Source organism: Macaca mulatta, chromosome 3, assembly GCF_049350105.2.
Source record: "Macaca mulatta isolate MMU2019108-1 chromosome 3, T2T-MMU8v2.0, whole genome shotgun sequence".
Taxonomy (NCBI): domain Eukaryota; kingdom Metazoa; phylum Chordata; class Mammalia; order Primates; family Cercopithecidae; genus Macaca; species Macaca mulatta.
Genome location: NC_133408.1, coordinates 86,612,020 through 86,632,160, shown reverse-complemented (window position 1 = coordinate 86,632,160; position 20,141 = coordinate 86,612,020).

Below are 20,141 nucleotides of genomic sequence, written 5' to 3'. Positions count from 1 at the left end.
CTTTTGTCTTGCATCTTTTTTCAAATTATGCTTATAAGATTCATCCATATTGTTATTTAGCTGTAGCTCAGTCTTGTTCACTACTGTATAATATTCCATTTTCTGTATAACACATTTATTCACCCATTCTGCTTTTGATGAATATATAATTTTTTTCACAAATTTTGGGTATTATAAGCAATATTGCAATTAGTTTTCTTATCCTTTATCTTGGGGCACATATGCATAAGTTTCTTTTGAATGCATATATACACTCATACACTGCCACATGCGTGCACACAATCCTCATTTGGCACAGTGCCGTGTTAAAACTTGTATATGTCAGAACCTCGCTTTGCAGATTCTGTGGTAACTTATCACTGTTACCTTAGTTGTCATAGAACTGTGCAAAATGAGGACACATTTCCAATATACAAAAGTTTCCGTTAACACAGGATTAGATAAAACAAGGTCTGCTTGGGCTCATATATATACCTAGGAGTAGAATTGCTGGGTCGTAAGAATTTGTATTCTTGATTTAATTAAAGACTACCAAACAGTTTTCCAAAGTGGCTGTACTAATTTACTTTTCTGTCAGCAGTTTATCAAAGTGCCCATCCCTCCACATCCATATCCACACTTGGTATTTCCCTTATTACTACTGAAGGTGAGCACCTTTCCACATGTGGTAAAAGAAAAACCTTAGACAGGTTAAATGTAAATTAAATTTAAATGAAAGTTAACAAAACAAAGTTTAACTGAGCAAAAAAACGATCCTTAAATCTGGCTGCCCCCTGAACCAGGAGGCTAGGCTCAGAGAGACTCCAGTGCAGCCACATGGCAGAAGAAGATTTATGGATACAAAAAGGAAAGCGACATATAGAAAACAGAAGTGAGGTACAGAAACAGCCAGGTTGGTTACAGCTTGGCTTCTGCCTTATTTGAACACAGTTTGAACAGCTGGCCACCTTTGATTGGCAAAAACTCGGTGATTGGCACAAGAGTCTGACACCATTCTTTTAGACATCCGGTGAGATTACAGTTCATTATGGCGAAACCGCTAGGCTGAACTTAAAATATATAAAGAGACAGCTTTACGCTAATTTTAACACATGTTTTTGTTGGCTGTATGTATTTTTTTTTAAAAAGTGAAACATCAGCATAGGTATTTATCTGGTTTCCTATTGAGTTGAACATTATTCTATACTAGAAGAAATAAGGTAACATTATCTAAAAGTCTGTAAGTCTGATGTCAATATTTCAATATCAGACTTATGGAGTTTTGGACAGTGTTTTCTTTCCCTTATTTATTTATAGACATCCCTTATATATTCTGATATATATGCTGGTATGTTAAATATCTGTTTCTCAAGTGTATACTATTATTCGATGAACAGAAGTTCTCAATTTTATATGTTGTTAAATTTATCAATATTTTCTTTTGCACTTACTGCTTTTGTGACTGCTTAGGAAAAAACCCACCCTAAAGTCTGAAAGATTTTTACTTAAATAATTTCCTAAAAATTTAAGATTTTGCTTTTGGTATTTAGGCTCTTAATTCATCTGAAGTTGATTTTTGTTTACAGTAAACATTTTTGTTTATTGTTAAACATTTGCTCAAATAAATTTTACAAAAATTTTAAACATGATTCAAATAGAGAAATGAGGACTGACTTAATTTTGTGTGCTGCTTAGATGACAGTCAACCTTTTGCTGATTTCTCAAGATCTTCTCTCTGTAACTAATCTTTACTAGGAAGGTCAAACGCCTTCCTCTAAAGATCCAGCCCTCCCACCAATTCAGCTAAGGGACTTTACTGTCTTCAGTTTATTCATTTGTAAAATCTGGATAATGTATGTACCTCAAAGGGATGTTGTGAGGACTAAACAAGATAACATGTGAATTACTTAGCTCTGTGCATCCCACAAACACCAGAACGTCAGTGGCCCAGCACTGACACTGGTTGATCCATCCAGAAAGGAATCCTTCCCAGTCTGACTTGAAATAACAGTAACAATAGCATCTCCACCTGAGCCACATGAGAAGGGGGTGGGCCTCTGTGGTCATCAATGCCACAAAGCAAAGGGAAGAATTATTCTTCCATTGTCATGGAAATTACTGAAGCAATGTGGAGTAACACCACTGAGACAGTCTCAAAGAGGGCACCCATTTTGATTCAAAGATTGTGTGAGGGGTGTAAAATCTGAGAATCTGGGTTCTCTTGAATTCCTGGGATTCTATGCTGCATTGAATAATCTTTGCCCCATAAAGGTCATGGGAGAAGCCTCAGTCATCTTGATCTCCTACATCACTGTTAACAATCTTAACTCTCTGCCTCTTATTGCTAGAGTTTCCTTTGCACAATCCTATTAAATATGGCATAGTTACCCGAACCACAAGTAATTACACTTCCAGGAAGTTTTCTCACCCAGTTGGAAAAAACTGAATTGGTATCTAACGTCTGAAAACACTGATTGACTTCTCCTCTGTGAGACAATGCAGCCCACCTTCTTCGACAAATCATGAGAAAGATTAAGGGGTGGTGAGAGATGTCTGCCCTTCAACACTTAAGAAATTGTATCTTACTGTGGCTGGTTTTTATCTTGTGTATGTATATGAGTAAGCTCAGCAAAGCCCTTCCTGCTGAAATTGTGGCTTGCGTTTTATCAGAAATCATTTGAGATCTCATGTATGAGGCCAGTCTTTGAAATTTTCATGCTGAAAATGTTTCCAATGAGGAACTGAAACTCCTCTGCATTCCCACATTTTATTTTATTTTATTTTATTTTATTTCAATTCAAGGGTTTGCATCCCTCTCATATAGGGATGCATTAGCTTGTATTTCTAGCTAGTGGTAAAGTTTTAACAATTGGCAGCATGCCCTCACCCCTGAACTCATGAGAGAGCTACAGTCCCCATCGACCTCCTGCCTCCACCTCCCTTGCCCAGGCAACTCTTTCACATCTTCTCATTGCCTTCTTTGGAATCAGGTTTCCAGGAATGGTTGGGCCAGATGGAGAAATCAACTGGGAACTTCATGCCTCATTGACAGGAGAGGAGAGGTGGGGAAATCCTCCCAACTGAAATGTTAACTCATTCCCTGTTGTGGTTACTTAGGACTGTCATCAGGAAAGTTTCAACTGCCTAGTGAGGAAGTGGGATGTTTTGGTTTTCATATTTGTGCAATATAATTCCAGAAGAAATAAACAGAGAAAGCTGGTGTGTGTGTGTGTGTGTGTGTGTGTCTGTGTGTTCAGCACAGAAACAATAGATCATCTGAAGTATATGGGTATGAAGTGAGAAAGTGAGCAAAGGAATGAAACATCACAGCCTGCTGATCACCTTGATCTTCAGCCTTTTCTATATTGCTTTTCTTCAATAGTCATTGTCCAATACTTAGAGCCCAGACTGAAGCCGGAAATCACACAGTGACATCGGAGGGGCGTAATGGAGTGTCGGGGAAGGATTCACCCGATGAATTTACGGGGAACAGTGTTTAGGTACATATGGAAAATTGCACTCGGTTGCCACCGCCAGTCTAGGAAATGAAGAGTTGCTCTGGACTGGGGTCTGAGAGAACCCAGCCTTTCCGTTTGCCTTCAGATGGTATGTGTGCACACGTGCAGACAGAAACTTGAATTGGCCAGAAGTGAGAGGTGACAAAAGTCCTGCTGACTTCTATTTATTCAAAGTGGGAAGAAAAAGAGGTAGCTCTTGTTATGCAGGGAACTCCCTGAACTAAAATTATTTGTTCTCAGCCTTCTACGTGCCCTGGGACATGCAGCAGAGTGACGACCGGTCTAGACACCTCCAGACTGCAAGGCCACAGCGCAGGCACACCCACAGTGAAATAATGAGCATGTGAACCTACGTGGGGAAGAGCATGAACCCACGTGGGGAAGAGCATAAACCCACGGGAATGCAGCGCTCTCCCTCCTGATGCCAAACCCTCCATCCCACCCCCTCCATCACATCTTCCCCTCTCCAGAATCTTAGCAATTACCCCATTTAAATAAAAATTTAGATTTTGACCACGTCTTTTCTTCATCTTCTTCAGAAAATTCAACAAAGGCTAACAAAAAAAAGGGGGTGTGGGGTGAATTTTTGTAAATTCTGTTGTCTAGAGACCCTGACTACTCTGGAGTTTGATCCTTGGACCAGCAACTTGAATGCTATCCAGGAGCTTGTTACAATGCGGCTTTTCAGACTCCACCCCTACCTACTCAATTAGAATCTGCACTTTAGCACGTTTCCAGGTGATTCCTATGCACTGTATCATTGGAGAAGCAGTGGTCTAGTAGCTTCTTTCACTAAATCTTTATCACAATGGCTAACAACTAGCAAACCTAAGTTCCAATTACTTTTTGTTCTCATCTTTTAATCTCAGAGGTCCTAACTAATGGTTGGCAGTGTAGCCATATAAAGAACAGTAAAAGAGGCTGGCCTGTAATCCCAGCACTTTGGGAGGCCGAGGTGGGTGGATCACTTGAGGTCAAGAGTTCCAGACCAGCCTGGCCAACATGGTGAAACTCCGTCTCTACTAAAAATACAAAACTTAGCTGGGCGTGGTGGCACACGCCTGTTATCCCAGCCACTCTGGAGGCTGAGGCAGGAGAATCGCTTGAACCCAGGAGGCAGAGGTTGCAGTAAGCCAAGATTGTGCCACTGCACTCCAGCCTGGGCAGCAGAGTGAGACTCCGTCTCAAAAAAAAAAAAAAAAAAAAAAAGGGTGAAAGAGAAGTTAGGCATCTCTTAGTTCCTGGCTATTCTAAGTGTGGTCCTCAGACAGCAGCATCAACATCACCTGGGAGCTTGTTGAAAGGTAGGATCTGAGATCCCACCCTAAATCTACTGAATCCGAATCTGCATTTTAACAACATTCTTCCCCAGGTGATGTGGGTGCACATTAAAGTGTGCAAGTGCTGGTCTAGAACACAATGAGGTCATATATCCTATTTAATTTTACTAAGATTGCTTTTTTTTTTTTCATTTGTATACATCCTTTCCTGGAAAGTTAGATCTAGCAAGATGCAGTAAGGACAGTTACATAATTTCAACTTATTTTTCCTGCTTATTTAGTCCATCTCTCATAGTTGGTGAGAAGAAAGGAGTGATGAAAGTATTGACTAATTACACAGATGGTTGCTGCTACTCTGTTTGCTGTGGGTAGATGGAATTGTCATCCTAAACAAGGTCATCATACCAGTGTTCTGGCAGGGCCTGAGAGAGAAGCTAAAGATTTATTCTTTTCACCAAAATATCAAAAAAAAATTTAAATAAAGCAACAGATCATCTCTGCTATTTACTCTCTGACTTAGGAAAGTCTACAGAAATCACAAATGATATATAATCTACATAGTAATCAAGCTTAAATTTTACTGCTTTTATTTCACAAAATCTCTCCAAGTGTCTTGGTTTTACGTTTGTTAATATGCTGTTATGAACTCATAATGATCACATGTGTGAGCTTTGTATGCATGACAGTCAGATATGTTCCTGTTTTTGGTGGGGAATGTTTTTGTGGTATCTAATAGCATGTGTAATAACTCTGTTTCTAATGCTCTGTGGTTACCGGTAAGCCACGTGGGCACTTCAAACTACACTAATTTCCCATTGATACCTAACGTCTCAAAATGTGAGAAACAGAGTTCCTGATGTCCCCTTTCATGGTCAGCCTTACAGAGTAGAGCAGGGAAATTCTCTGTCTCACCAAAGTTAATTTTAAACCTAAAACAGATTCGTACATGTCCCGGCAACTGTCAGGGCTGGTAATCCTTGGAATCTCTATTCTAGGAAAAGGAACTATGAGAAGTTCACCTACAGAGACAGAGGAGGAATTGATCTTCCTCAGGCTTGTACTCTTAAGGGGAGTGAGGAAAGCATATATCTGAGAAGCAATGACTCTCCAAAACCCAGGAGCCAAGAAGAGGGAGAAAGGGGCCTGCCCTGGATTTCTGCACAGGCACAGCAGGTATTCTGGTGGTCAGGGGTCAATAGTAAACTCTCTAGAAGCAGGAGAAGTCAACACAAGGGCCCAGATTGGAAAACTGTGTGAAAACTGTTGGTTAGTCCTCCAAGCACTTCCTGAAACAACAAGGCAAAACTTTGAAATGGGACTAACAAATCTGCATTGGGCAAACCACAGAAAACTGAATTAGGAATTAATGGGAAAGTATTTGCAAACAAAAGCTAATGAGATCTAGGAAAACTCTGGTTGAGATCAATTCAGTGGGACCTGTCCTCTCAGCACACAGGCCAGCAACAGTGCGCTCTAGGTGAAGGAGGCATAGAGCTCCCCTCAGCTCTGCAGTGTCTTCACAATAGCACGAGTGAATGTCTTGCCTTCCTGGTAAATCAGGAGTAGAGTCAACATTTATCATCGCTGTTCACACCAGGAAACCAGAACCAAGATGTCAAGTAATTTACACCGCACAGACCACCCTCCATCTTTCGGGTTTGCTTATCTTAGGAACTCATTTCAGGTGAAATACATTCAGCTAACAAGACCTTTTGCTTGATTACATAAAGGCTGTTATGCATTTTTATTTTATTTCATTTTGAGTCACTGTTAAAAAGGAGACATTAAGTGTCATTCTCTTTTGACTTAAGAGGATGAAAAATATTCATGGAAATTATAATTGGGAGAAAAAAATCAAGAAGTTTAGTCAAAAGTAGAGAAGAGTTTTTTTTTTTTTTTTTTTTGGTTTTCTTTTAATCTGAATTTCCCATCTTCAGATATCTAGTTTCTTAAACTATCCATATACATTATGAGGAAATGGAAATGTAGTGTGCCTTCATGGAAATTTGATCATTTCGCAAAGCGTTAATTGGGAAGTTTGGCAAAGCTACATCAACACCTCTCAAACTGAGAGTGTAGTGCTTGATTCTTTATGACAATCTTCCTATAAAGGGGAAACTCCCATTTTCTAATCTTTCTCCAGGGGCAATAGTCTAAGCTCTTGGCCTAATTGAATCTAAATACGCCCCAGGAAGTAGGAGCCAAATCAACCTCTACCTGAGCACTGAAGAATTTCCAAGTAAAATATTTGTATTAAATGAGTCTTTTGAAGACCTGTCTAGACTCCAAAGAGCTGCAGATTTCTTGGAATCCAGGGAGTCTTGAGGACTGGCCTATACCAGTGCCACCGTATTTCATAAAAGCAGTGTGATAGAATTTTAAAGTGGTCTTTTGCAAATTGAAGTAATGAGAGAACAGGTCAGGGAGGGCAGGGATACAGGCATAAGAAAAAGGTCCTGGGGTTTTTCTTTTTTCCAAAAATAATTTTGTTTATTATTGCAAAGAAACAACAACAACAAAAACCCCTGGAAACGTCTTCATTATCTTCCAGTAGGGGAATTTTTAATGTGACAGTATACCTTTGATGGTGGTTAAGAATGTAGGCTGTGGAGTCGGACCGACTCTGGCAAGACCCATCTCTGAGGCTTAGTTTTCTCATCAGCAAAGCATGGAGGTAATCCTGATACCAGCCTCATAATGTTGCTGTAAAGATACAATAATGACTGCAAAGTATTATTGATTGTTATTGTAAAGTATTATTATGACTATGCATAGCTCAGAGTAGTCACTTGATAAATGTTAGCAATTATTGTAATTCTCATGATTATTTCCATCTAGGGGAATACTGTGCAAGAATGAAAAATGATAATGTGGAGAGTAAATCTATGTTTATCAATGGGTGAAGATTACTCCTACCACCATGACCACCACTACTTCTACTAACTTGATAAACATGACTCAAATACATTTCTAAGTGGACAGAAAAGGGAACATATTGTACACATCTTTGTATAGTATGATTAAAAATGTGAGAAGTCAGGAAGGAAATACTTCCTTACTTATTATGGTTGTAAGTAACAGGGCTTATCTCTGAGAGTAGTATTTTGGTGATTTTATTTTTTTCCTCTGTGATGTCTGTGTGTGTGTGTGTGTTTTTAATGAACGTGAAATAGTTTTTAGGATCTATAACTAAAAATGAATCAAGTTGCTATTAGAAAAGTAAATGTTCGGCATCCCTGTGCTCTGCCAGTCCATGGCAAAGGCTGACTCTGCAGTGAGTATGTAAAGTAGAGCCCCCTGCGCTGACGATGCCAGCCCCTTTTGGCATGGTGGAACCCTCGGGGTGGGTGCAGGTGATGGGAGGGTTGGCAGGAAAGCTCACAAGACAGGCACCTAATTGTCCCCAGGTGTGTCAGAGACTGCTTCCTGGAAGAGGTGATAGCTGAGCTAAGTGCTAATTGTTTAGGATGAAAGGAAGGTGCCCAGACAAAGACCAGAAGGGAGGGCAGCCCAGGCGGAAAGAGCAGCATGGATTAAACTCTGGAGGAGTGACAGACAGGCCCACTCTAGGGACATCAAGGATCAGTATGAACCAGCACAGAGTACCAGAGGGTGAGGCCAGGAGTGATGAGCAATGAAGCAAGAGGGTGTTACTGTCATGCAGGCGGCACTGAAGCCTTTGAAGCATGCTCGGCAGTGAAGTGGCAGGATGCAAGGAATATTGGTGAAAGCTCAGTCTTCAGAGCTTCACTGGAGTCTAGTATAATTAACTCTGTAAAGGAGCGTGCCAGCCTTCACCAAGAAGGGGTGCCCAAGTCAGGAAGGAGAGTTGGGCAAACCTGGAAGTGGGAATGCTGTTTGTTCTGCTTGAAAGATGAGGGTAAGTTAGCAAGGACAATGTGCTAGATAGAGAGATGGGATGGGGAGCACAGCAGGCTGAGGACAGCACAGAGGAGAGACGTGGGGCTTGAGAGAGCACAGCTCCTTAGAGGAAGAGTCACCAGCATGCAGTGTGGCTGCAATGTGGCCTCAGATCCTGATGCCCTCATAAGCCTAGCTAAGAGGTTGAATTGCTTCTATGTATGGAGTGCTGGTACCTGAGCACCTGCCTCAGATCTGCTTGTGAGCTCTTCCAGTGTGGGGTCCTGCCAGGCGTCACTGTACACCCCAAGCCCTTTGGAGGGAATCACTCTCTCCATTGACTACTCTTACCATTGAATGCTGCCAAGATTCTGCTCTCGAGTCCACCTCCCCTGCCCAGCTCCCCTGTGCATGACCAGCTGGAAACTCCAACAGGATTGGAGCAGACTGCAGTAGTGCCTCTCATCTGTGTTTTCTGCTGCAGACATCAAATGCACATAGCCATAATGTCAGCATTGGCTGTGTCACTGTCAGGTCGAGCTGATTTGAATCTTACATCCACCATCTCTTTGCTATATTAACATAAACAAGGCATTTCACTTCGAAATCTCAATTTCCTCATCCACTGTAAGAATAAAACTTCCTTCATATAAAATACGTTCAGTACAGTGTCTGAATCACAGCAAGTATTCAAGAAAGTATGGCTATTATTGTCTAAATGTTTGATAGCAACTTTACATCATGATGTATTTTGCCAACTAAACATATATTTTTTCTGTGTGTGATACGACCTTTTGTTTTTAAAGTGAGTCCTCTTAATTTAAAAGGCTAAGACTATACTCTAAAATCATGAGTTCTACAGTTGTGATTCCTGCCACTGCTTTTTCACCCCCCAGCCACAAATCCTGTGCCAGCGGTTTCCACTCTCCTGCTACTGAGTGCTCACCCCACATTGCTGACCACCTGCTTCCTGCTGCGGTGGACTGAAGCGGCCCCTGCTCCTCACCGAGAAAGCTGCTGGAAGCTAATAATGGAAGGTCATGTTAAATGCTGGTGTTCTCCTGGTGGGGGTCGTCGGCGGTGGCAGAGAGGTTTGCTCAGTCTGTGACATGATGCCTCAAACTCAGCAACAAGTCCTTCATATCTGGGTCTCAGCAATCCCGCTACTCAGAACCTTGACCCACCTTTCAATATCCACATCTTACCAATACAAAAGCCAGAGCCCACATCTTCTCCATAGAAATAACTAGCTCAGGGCTATAAAAGTATTTCATGTTGAGCAGATAAAGACCTTTACACACCCTAAACCCTGAGAAGATTAGGGTATATTCTCCACCATATATAATTCAAATATAAACAAACATAAGGGACTACATTCAAGTTCTGATCTTTTTCTATGACTGCTTCAGTGTGCTTTTTACATGTCAAAACCTGTTAATAAGCAAGTTTTTTTTTTTTTAATTTATTGTCACTGCTGATACATTTGGCTTTATTTCTATCATCCTACTTTGTGTTTTCCTTTTATCATGATCTTTTTCCATTGGAATAGTCAAGTTTGCTTTATTATCCTTTGACCACCTGTGGGTTTGGAATTTGTTCATTCCATTTTTAGTCTTCTAGTGGTTACTGTTTGCAGTGACTTCTGACACCAAATTCCCAGAGTTGGGCCGTACTTCACAGGTTCAGGGCATAGTCCTTTGCAAGATTGATCTCCCTTTGGACACTAGTCACAAGTTTGGGTTTCCCAGGCCATCTGCACTTCCAACCAACTTGCTGCAATTTGGAGGGTTCTTTCACTGACTCAAATTCTGTAATGCACTAGAATGACCCACAAAACACAAGGAAGCCTATACTTCCAAGTTTTATTATAAAAAATAGAAGGGAATACACATCCAAATCAACCAAAAGAAAAGAACATAGGATGAGGTCTGAGAGAGTCCCAAATGTGAAGCTTCCGTGTCCTCAGGGAAACATCATCCTCCCAGCACATTCGTGTGTGACGATGGGCAGAGCACTGCCAACCAGGGAAGTTCAGCTGAGCTCTGATATCCATGGTTTTCAGTGGAGCACGACTACAGAGGCAGGATTGATTGAGTCGCTAGCTGTGGGATTAAGCTTGAGCTCCAGCTTCCGTTTCTCCTCTGGAGGCTGGACTGATACCACGTGACTCAAAGCCCTAATGCTCTAACATGGCTGGTCTTTCTGTTACGGCCAGCCCCCGTCCTGAGTCATCTCATCAACCTGAACTATGTTGGGGTACACCATGAGTCACCTCCTGAGCTTAAACTCAGGTATGGTCCGAGAGGTCCACCCTAAATATCAAAGACTCCTATCATTTGGGAAATGCTGAGGGTTTAGAGGCTTCCTTGCAGGAACCAGGGAAAAATTCTGTATTATACACCATTATTTTTTTTCTGATTGAAAATGAGTTTAATTTCATTTGGCTTTGTTTACAAGTCTTCTTTTCCACCTTATTCCATGTATATACTATCATAAAAAATATTTGGGTTAGAATTTTTTCTTTTTTTTTTTTTCTGAGACAGAGCCTCACTTTGTCACCCAGGTTGGAGTGCAATGGTGTGATCTCAGCTCACTGCAGCTTCTGCCTCCTGGGTTCAAGTGGTTCTCCTGCCTCAGCCTTCCGAGTAGCTAGGATTACAGGTGCCTGCAACCACACCCAGCTAATTGTTTTGTATTTTTAGTAGAGACAGAGTTTCACCATATTGGACAGGCTTGTCTGGAACTCCTGACCTCATGATCTGCCTGCTTTGGCCTACCAAAGTGCTGGGATTACAAGGAGTGAGCCACTGCACCAGGTCTAGGTTGGAATTTTTTTCTTTGGTATAATGTTTGTTTCCCTTTGTTCCCCTAAAATAGAATTGCATCATATATTTTACTCTGCAACCTATTTTTGACATTCAAAATTTTTAATTTTTAATGAACTTCTCAAGTATGGAAAAACAAACAGCTTTTGTTCTATGGTAGCATCTCTTTATTTAAACAGCTTTATTGAGGTATAATTGACATATAATAAACTGGATATATTTAACTGCACATTTTTAAGTTTTGACATGTATATCTGTATGAAATCATCACCATAGTCAAAATAATCAGTTCTAAAAATTTCATTTCTTCTTTTATTTATTTTTAGTTGACATATAATAATAGCACATATTTATAGGAGACAGAGTGATATTGCAATACATGTATACAATATATAATGATCAAATCATGGTAATTAGCATACCCATCACCTCAAATATTTATCATTTCTTTGTATCATGAACATTCAAAATCTTCTCTTGTAGCTTTTCAAAAATATACAATAAATTATTGTTAATCTTATTTCTCCTACAATGATATAGAACACTAGAACTTATTCCTCTATCTAGCTGGAATTTTGTATTGTTAACCAACGTCTCCCTATCCTCTCTTCCCCTACCTCTTCCAGGCCTCTAATAACCATAATTCTACTCTCTACTTCTATGAGCTCAATTTTTCTTAGTTCCCACATATGAATGAGAACATGCAGTACTTCTCTTTCTTTGCCTGACTTATTTCACTTGACATAATATCCTCTAGGCTCATTCATGTTGTCAAGAATAACAGGATATCAATGTACCTCATTGCTGAACGGTATTCCATTGTATATATGTACCACATTTTCTTTATCCATTCATTTGTTGACAGGCATTTAGGTTGACTCCATTCTGAATAGTGCTGCAATAAACATGGGGATGCAGGTATCTCTTTGACATACGGATTTTCTTTCTTTTGGATAAATGCCCAGTAGTGGACTTGCTGTATTGTATGGTAGTTCTGATTTTAGTTTTGTGAGAAACTCCAAATTGTTTTCCATAATGACAGTACTGGTTTACATTTCCATCAATACTCTGTAACAGTCCCTTTTCTCCAGATCCTCACCAGCATTTGTTATTTATTTATTTGCCTTTTTGATAATAGCCATTCTAACCAGAGTGAGATGATGTCTCAATGTGGTTTTCATTTACATTTCCCTGGTGATTAGTCATGTTCAGCATTTTTTCATCTACTTAGCCATTTGTATGTTTTCTTTTAAGAAGTGTCTACCCAGATCTTATGTCCATTTTAAAATCAGATTATTTGGTTTTTGGCTGTTGAGTTATTTGAATTTCTTGTATATTCGGGATATTAGTCACTTGTCAGATGAAGTTTGTAAATATTTTCTCCCATTCTATAGGTTGTCTCTTTGCTCCTTTGATAGTTTCCTTTGCTGTGCACAAGAATTTTAGTTTGATATATTTCCACTTGTCTATTTTTGGTTTGGTTTCGTTGTACTGTATTTTAGATTATTTTGATAGATCTGTTTTCCAGATTACTAATTCTTTCTTCAAAAGTGTCTAATCTGGAGTTTAAAATCAACCACTAGATTTTTCTTTTCAATAATCAGAATTTTCTTTCCTGGAATGTCTGTTTTTGTTTGTTTTTTTTCCCAAAAAATTAGCCTGTTTTTATTTGATTCTTTGTTAATATTGCCCTGTTCTTTCATTATAGTTTCTTTTTTATGTCTTTAATTTAAAATTATTTTCTATTCTCTTCAAATTTTTTATTAACAGCTTAGAATGTTAATTCTCCCATTTGCTTTATGTGTCATGTCTCCCTAATGATAGTGTTTTCCTTTATGGTTTATAATATTTTATTAGAGCCTGACTTTTGTGGAGATTATATGTGAGAATTCCATTTGTCTTTGGTAATGTCTATAAAAAAGGACTGATTTAGTTAGGCCTCAAGAATTTCACCAGTTTATTTATTAATTTCTCACATAAATTCCCCACTATGGGAAGAATAAATATAGACTCCTATCCTCAGAACATATTTAGAGTCAGTCTCTATTTATTAAAAATGACAACTCTTGTTGTTTTTCAAGTCTTGTGGGTGGAGTGCTTTTTACCCCCTTTCATAGATGTGGCAGGTTTTGAGGCTCAGTGAAGAGAAGCTAAATTCCAGCTTCTGACCTTTGGGTGGAGGCTTGGCTTCTGTCCTCGACCAGTCCCTTCTGTCTGAGCCCCCAGGGCCTGGATGCTGCTTCAGCACCAACTTGGGCTGCCCAAAGGTTTGCTTTGTCTCTCTCTCTGTCATATAGAAATTTATCTTCCACCTTTCAACCAGGAAACATGTTAACTCTTTAGAGTGGAATATACTTTATTCCTCATTTCTATTTATGTACGGGGAAGGGCCTTTTTACATCTGCCAGTGGGCCATTTTTTTTTTGCCAGTAGTCCTCAAAAGCTCTGCGTGTGTCCCTGCCTTGATGACAGCTAAAAACACATGTAGGTGGGCCTTCTGGGTCTGTTTTTCCAATTTCTTAAATTGTTTTGGCACAGCAAAAATCAGCACATCTCAACTAAACTTAAAGTCTACATCTCTTGGACGTGTATCTGCTAACAGCTAGTTTCTATCTAAATGGGATGTATTATAGTTTCCTAAAATCTCCTCAAAATATATGTAAAAGTACATTTGACAAAGACATGTGAAAGGGAACAGACTATGTGTGTGTGTTTGCACCATTGATTCTCATTTTTAATGAATTCCATATTTTCAAATCCATCTACTCTGTGAAATGTATTTCTAACTCCCAAGTCAATACTCTGTGCATTCATGGTCATTTACAGATGTGCACGGAGTGACAAAAATTCAAATAGCCGGATGGGCATAATTTCATCTGAGATTGGACAGTGTGATGCTTTACCTTCTTATTTCAGTTCTTATATTTTAAACACGTGTCCTTTTGGCTATCAATTTCATGACACATTTTTTGCATTTTTGTGCTTTTTCCTCATGATTTCACTGTTTAAAATGTCCCCCAAGCATAGGACTAAAGTGCTGTTTGGTGATCCTAAACACAACAAAGCTGTGAAGTGCCTTCTGGAGAAACTACGGGTGTTAAATAAGCTTCATTCAAGAATGAGTCACAGTGCTATAGGTCATGAGTTCAATGCTAATGCATCAACAGTGTATGTTAGATGAGACGCCATTAAACAGAAACGTACTTAAAGTTATGGATTGATCTGTTGGTGAAAATGTTGTGACCAGAGGTTCATAAGCCCTAACTCTGTATTTCTGCCCAGAGCAATGGTTCAATATTTGCTAATTCAGTGTTTGCAGTGACTTTATAGAACATAACCACTGCAGATAATGGTGTTTACCTGTACATTCATACAAAATGAGAGAAGGAAGACGAAAGAAAATGATTGCATGATTATAGGTGTCTACATTTTTTTCTTTGAATTTTTGTTGTTTTTAATTCCCTAGGGAAAAGGGGGGGAGAAAGGATGGAAGGAAGGGGGAAAGGAAGGAAGGAAGGAAGGAAGGAAGGGAGAGAACATTAAGTCACCAAAAAATATACTTTGATGATTCCACTTAGAAGGGAATTTCAGGTCTCACACCCCTTCAAGTTGAGAAGTTTTACTTTACACCAATCTCAACTCCCTCTCTTCCATTGACATAGATCTCCTTTTAGGGGTCACAAAGAGCAAGGTATTTCAGCCAAACATGAAAAATCCTTTGAATTACCTCCTCTGTAATTCACTCCTAGAGTTACAGGGTTATTACCCTGTTTCTTAGATTATCATAAACTTGAGAAAAAAATCTGAAAGATGCATTTGTGAGCTCTTTTAGTTTGTGAAACTTTCCCTCTCTCATTTCAGCTGTTATTTTTCAGAGGGAAATTTCATTAACATTACTGCTGTTTTGCAAACTAAGTAACAGCTTATACTGAGATAACAATTAAGGTTCTTGTTTGATAATCATTCATGGTTAAGCATCCAGGGCTAGCTAGGAAAGAGAGATAAAGAAAATGAGAAAGAGTGAGAGACAGAGAGAGAGTAAAGGGGGAGGAGAGACAGAGAGGGAGGAGGGGAGGGAGGAAGACACCACCTCAGAGCTCACATTTAGCCAGACCTCAGGACCTGCAAGGCTGTGAATAGTGTGCTATATTTAGCCTACCAGATATTTCGAGTAGTTCTGAAATTGGCAAGCAATGTTTTTCCATGAATTCTCTATAATAATTTTTCCTAAGGCAACTCTAATCAAAATATTCCCTTTTCATTTTGTTTTTCCAAGTCTAGAGTGAGCCACTGATGCTCTCCCTTAGAAGGCTGGAAAAGACTGCTGAGAAGGGCAGTCCTAGTCTAGTCAAACCCAAACTTCCCTGGCCTCAATCCATGTTGTGTGTGGGCACTAGGGACAAAGTCCCTCTGATGAGAGCAATGGTGAGCCATAGGATTGCTTTCCCACAAAATGCAATGGGCTCCGGGGACTTCAATCCCATACTGCCGATTTATTTCCCTGGGGCTTCCATCCTCCCAGAGGGAACCCATGACATCACCATCAATGAAAGCCTTCACCCCATGTCACAACTGTAAGCATATCTATAGGCACCGCCTGAAAATCCCTCTCCCAGTCTACTCCAGGACCATAAACACATAAGCTGATTCTCAGATATAACTTTTTTTTATTTCAGAAATCAAAGGCTTAGATTGAGAGTATCCTCACCAGCAGTCTTGGAATTGCAAGAATGCACATGGGTGCTTTTGGGTTGGACCTCTCCTCTGTTCTGGGAAAAGTTGCCTCTTGTAACTACCTGTCCTCATACCAGCCAGCCCTACCTGTCCCCACACCCCATACACTTGAATACAAGGGGAAGGAGTGTATGTTCTTCATCTTGCTTATGGAAACTGAGGGAGTGTAGCAAAGAAACATTGGTGAAGCCAATTGCGGTGGTGATATCATGGTAAAATAACAGGGTAATAGCTTCTTCCAGGCAGTATACCATCAACCCAATGGCAAGAGCACTTTGAGTCAGAAAGGAAGAAACTAAAATATGATCAGGAAGTTTCTGTGTGTGTTACAAATGACAGGCTGGAGGAGAGCAGACTCCAAGAACTAGAAACTTAGGAGCACATAAAAGGAATCAGACATTTGTAAATATCTGACACAAAAGAGAAAATTATAGGAAGTAGAAGACTAATGATTTCAGTGGTGTAGAAAAAGCCAGTGTCTGCTGTCTTTAAATGTTGTGATGATTCTGATTTAAATCAGATCACATCATGCTCCTACCTAAACTGTAAGGTTTTCACTTGGAAGAGAATCTAAGCATCTTACCAATGTCATCTTACTCTTGAGACTCCAGCCACACTGGCTCCATTCTGTTCCCAGAATATTCCCAGCTCTTTGCCTTTTCAGAGCCTTTCTACCATGGTTCTCTCCTTCTGGGATGCTTTGCCTCCTTCTTGTGCTTTAGCTGTGGCATCCTGTGCCACCCTATGACACTGTGACATGGGCCTTCCTTACTCCAATCACCACCACCTCTTACCCACTTACCCTCTCACATCACTGTTTACTTCCTCACTGGCATTTCTTGCAACTGAATAGTGTTTTATTTATGTAATTCTTAAGTCAGAATGATTTATTACTGTGTCTCCACTGCCTGATAAATAGTAGAAAATCAACAATTTTTTTTGAATGAATAAATGATGAATGGGGAATGAAAACAATGAATTAATTTATACATCTAGGCTGCTGTAAAAAGTAGGAGTAAGTTGAATTTCTGAAATAGAACCAAAGACTATAAGGTATTATTTAAGCCCCAAGCAGTTTGAAATATTTAAGAAAAAACATTATGTGATACCCTAGAAAACAAGACCATTGTGGTACTTTTTATTTTGACTTCTATTTATTTTCACTTTAAAATATTTCTTTAGAAAGTCACAAAATCACCATTTACTTTGTTCTGAATCAGATGCATCACCATCTAGAGTTGAATTTTTTTTCTATGAACATTGCATGTGAATATTGACTTAAGTAATATTTTCAGCAGCAAATGTCTGATGACCTTGTAGGAAGGCCTCTCTGAGCAACGCAGTCGTTATGAATATGAATCACGCATCATAACTGCTCTCCTGAGGCACATCATAGTGCATGGATCAAGGCTCCATGTGGCTCCATGGTGCTGGGTGCTTGCCTCCTCCTAATTTGAATGAAGTTGGTGTCTCAGGAACAGCAGAAAAGTGAAAACAGGAGTCTGTGTAGTAGAGTAAAATTTCTCCTTGCAGGTTAAAGCTCACAAAACCTTGCACATTTGTTTCTTTTGATCATTATCTTTTAAAGAACAGTCTTCAAAAAAAGTACAGTGTGTGTGTGTTTGTTTGTTTTTTGAGACAGAGTCTTGCTCATTGCCCAGATTGGAGTGCAGTGGTGTGATCTCAGCTCACTGCAACCTCCACCTCCCAAGTTCAAGAAATTCTTCTGCCTCAGCCTGAGTAGCTGAGATTATAGGCATACGGCACCACGTCCAGCTAATTTTTGTATTTTTATTAGAGACGAGGTTTCATCATGTTGACCAGGCTAGTCTTGAACTCCTGGCCTCAAGTGATCTGCCCACCATGGCCTTACAAAGTATTGGAATTACAGACATGAGCCACCACACCTAGCCTAGAAAAAGTATGTTTTTTTAAAGTCAATTTTGACTTCTGTTTATTTGTATTTTAAGTCAAAAGGCTAAGATCAAAAGGCTAAGACATTTTGGCCTCTATGACAAGCTTCTGAAAATATTTCTTTGACTTTAATTAATTAATTTCAAAATAAAGGCATTTCTAGCCAGTTCACACAGGATATAAAACAGACATTGATGTTAAAAATATAATACCTTTATTATAATACAATATATACAATCAACTTTTTTAAAAAGACGGACATTGATACCTATGGAGAGAAAAAGGTGCCAGTTGGCATGGGCCATCCCTAAGAATCTGACACTACACCATTGTCTTTTCTGGAGCCTAAATGCTGGCATTTGTATTAATAATCACAACTGTGTATCTTCCAGGTGAGGAAAATCTGTTTGAAACAAAGTATGTGCATCAGGGCAAAGGAATATAGGAGTGCATATAGAAATGGGAACATTCGTTTCTATAGATCAATACTACTAACATAAGTCAATGAACAAAGAATTTGCGAATGTCACTAACTTTATTCCACATCCCTAAAGTAGTTATGTAAAACAGGTGGGTTAATCTTTTAAGCGTGCTAACAGGATATTTAAATGATTTATAATTTTCATCCAACAGCACCCAGATATCTTATAAACCCAATTAAATAAATATGAGGCCTGTTATATGGAAACTGAGGGAGGGTAGCAAAGAAATATGGTAAAACCAATTTCAGAAGTGATATCATGAAAAATGTTTACATATATTTTATATATACATACATTTATCAATATATATACATATATTCTTAAACCTGTCTTTTGGAACTTTCTTATAATATAGGAACTTCTCCTTGAAAGATACAAACTATTTTTTTAACTCCTTAAAATAATGCTGGTCAAAGTAAACCATTTGGAATTTAAATTTCCACCAAATACAACAAAAGAAAGCTGATGAATTTAATCTCATTTATTTTGATTTAAGGAGCAAAGAAGAATTCTGGTTTTTGCAGCTTCCTCAGGAGTTTGTTTCCACAAAACATCCTTAAGACACTTTCCCACCACATGACAGTCTCCATTATTATTAGGCACTTGACCAAGATGTATTTAGTTTGGCAGCCTGCCAAGTAAAGTTCACCAGGTCGTGGTGGTACCAAATTTGACAGAAAGCACAGCAAAGGAAAGGGTATTTTCAAATTGCTATTTTCATATCAAAAATAGAAGACCAAAAGTCTCCCTTGTGAAATAAAAAACTTTACTATCATTCTCTACATTCCTCTGTGATGGCAAATCCAGGCATCCTGCCTTTGCTTACACCTCCCAAACACAGGGGAAGAAATCTTTCTTGTGGTCACAAAAAGGATCCCTGACCTGGAAGACAAGAGTGACTGCAAAATCACAGTGGCTTGTCCAGTAGAGCTCCACAGTATCTCTATTCACTGTGTTCCCTCTCCTCCCCAAGCCTCTGCTTGGTTTTGAGTTGAGGGATACCCCTGCAACTCCTTCTCTGCACTTGGATTAAACTGACAGCACTGTCTCTTCTGCATAATGCTACCTTCTAGGCAACAGAAAGATGAAAGGTGTTGCCTTCTTTCAAAGAGGATGAAACCAATGAGACTTCTCCCGCCTCTTCTCAAGCTCCCTTTTAGATAAGCCTTTGTCAGCAGGTGGCTCACTGCCATTTCTTCTGAGAGTCCCAGTAAAGGGGGAAGAGTCCCTAAGGTGTACAACATCCATGGGAAGTGGCCAAAGAATAGACACCTGCTTGACCATGGGTTCCTTAGATGAATAACAATCATGGTAACCTCACCACATAAACATTTCCCAGCACCTAAGATGTGTTGCATAAACAATTTATGTACTGAAACTGTTTAACTGGTAAAAATGAATTATTAAGTTGCTACAGCCCTGACATGGATATCTGCTACAGTCAATTGCAGTATTGTTCATAATCGTTCACTTCCACTTTCCTGGTAAGAGGATCGCATATCACCACCAGTGTTTCTGGGCCTGCAAAGTAACGTGCTTGTGTGAGCA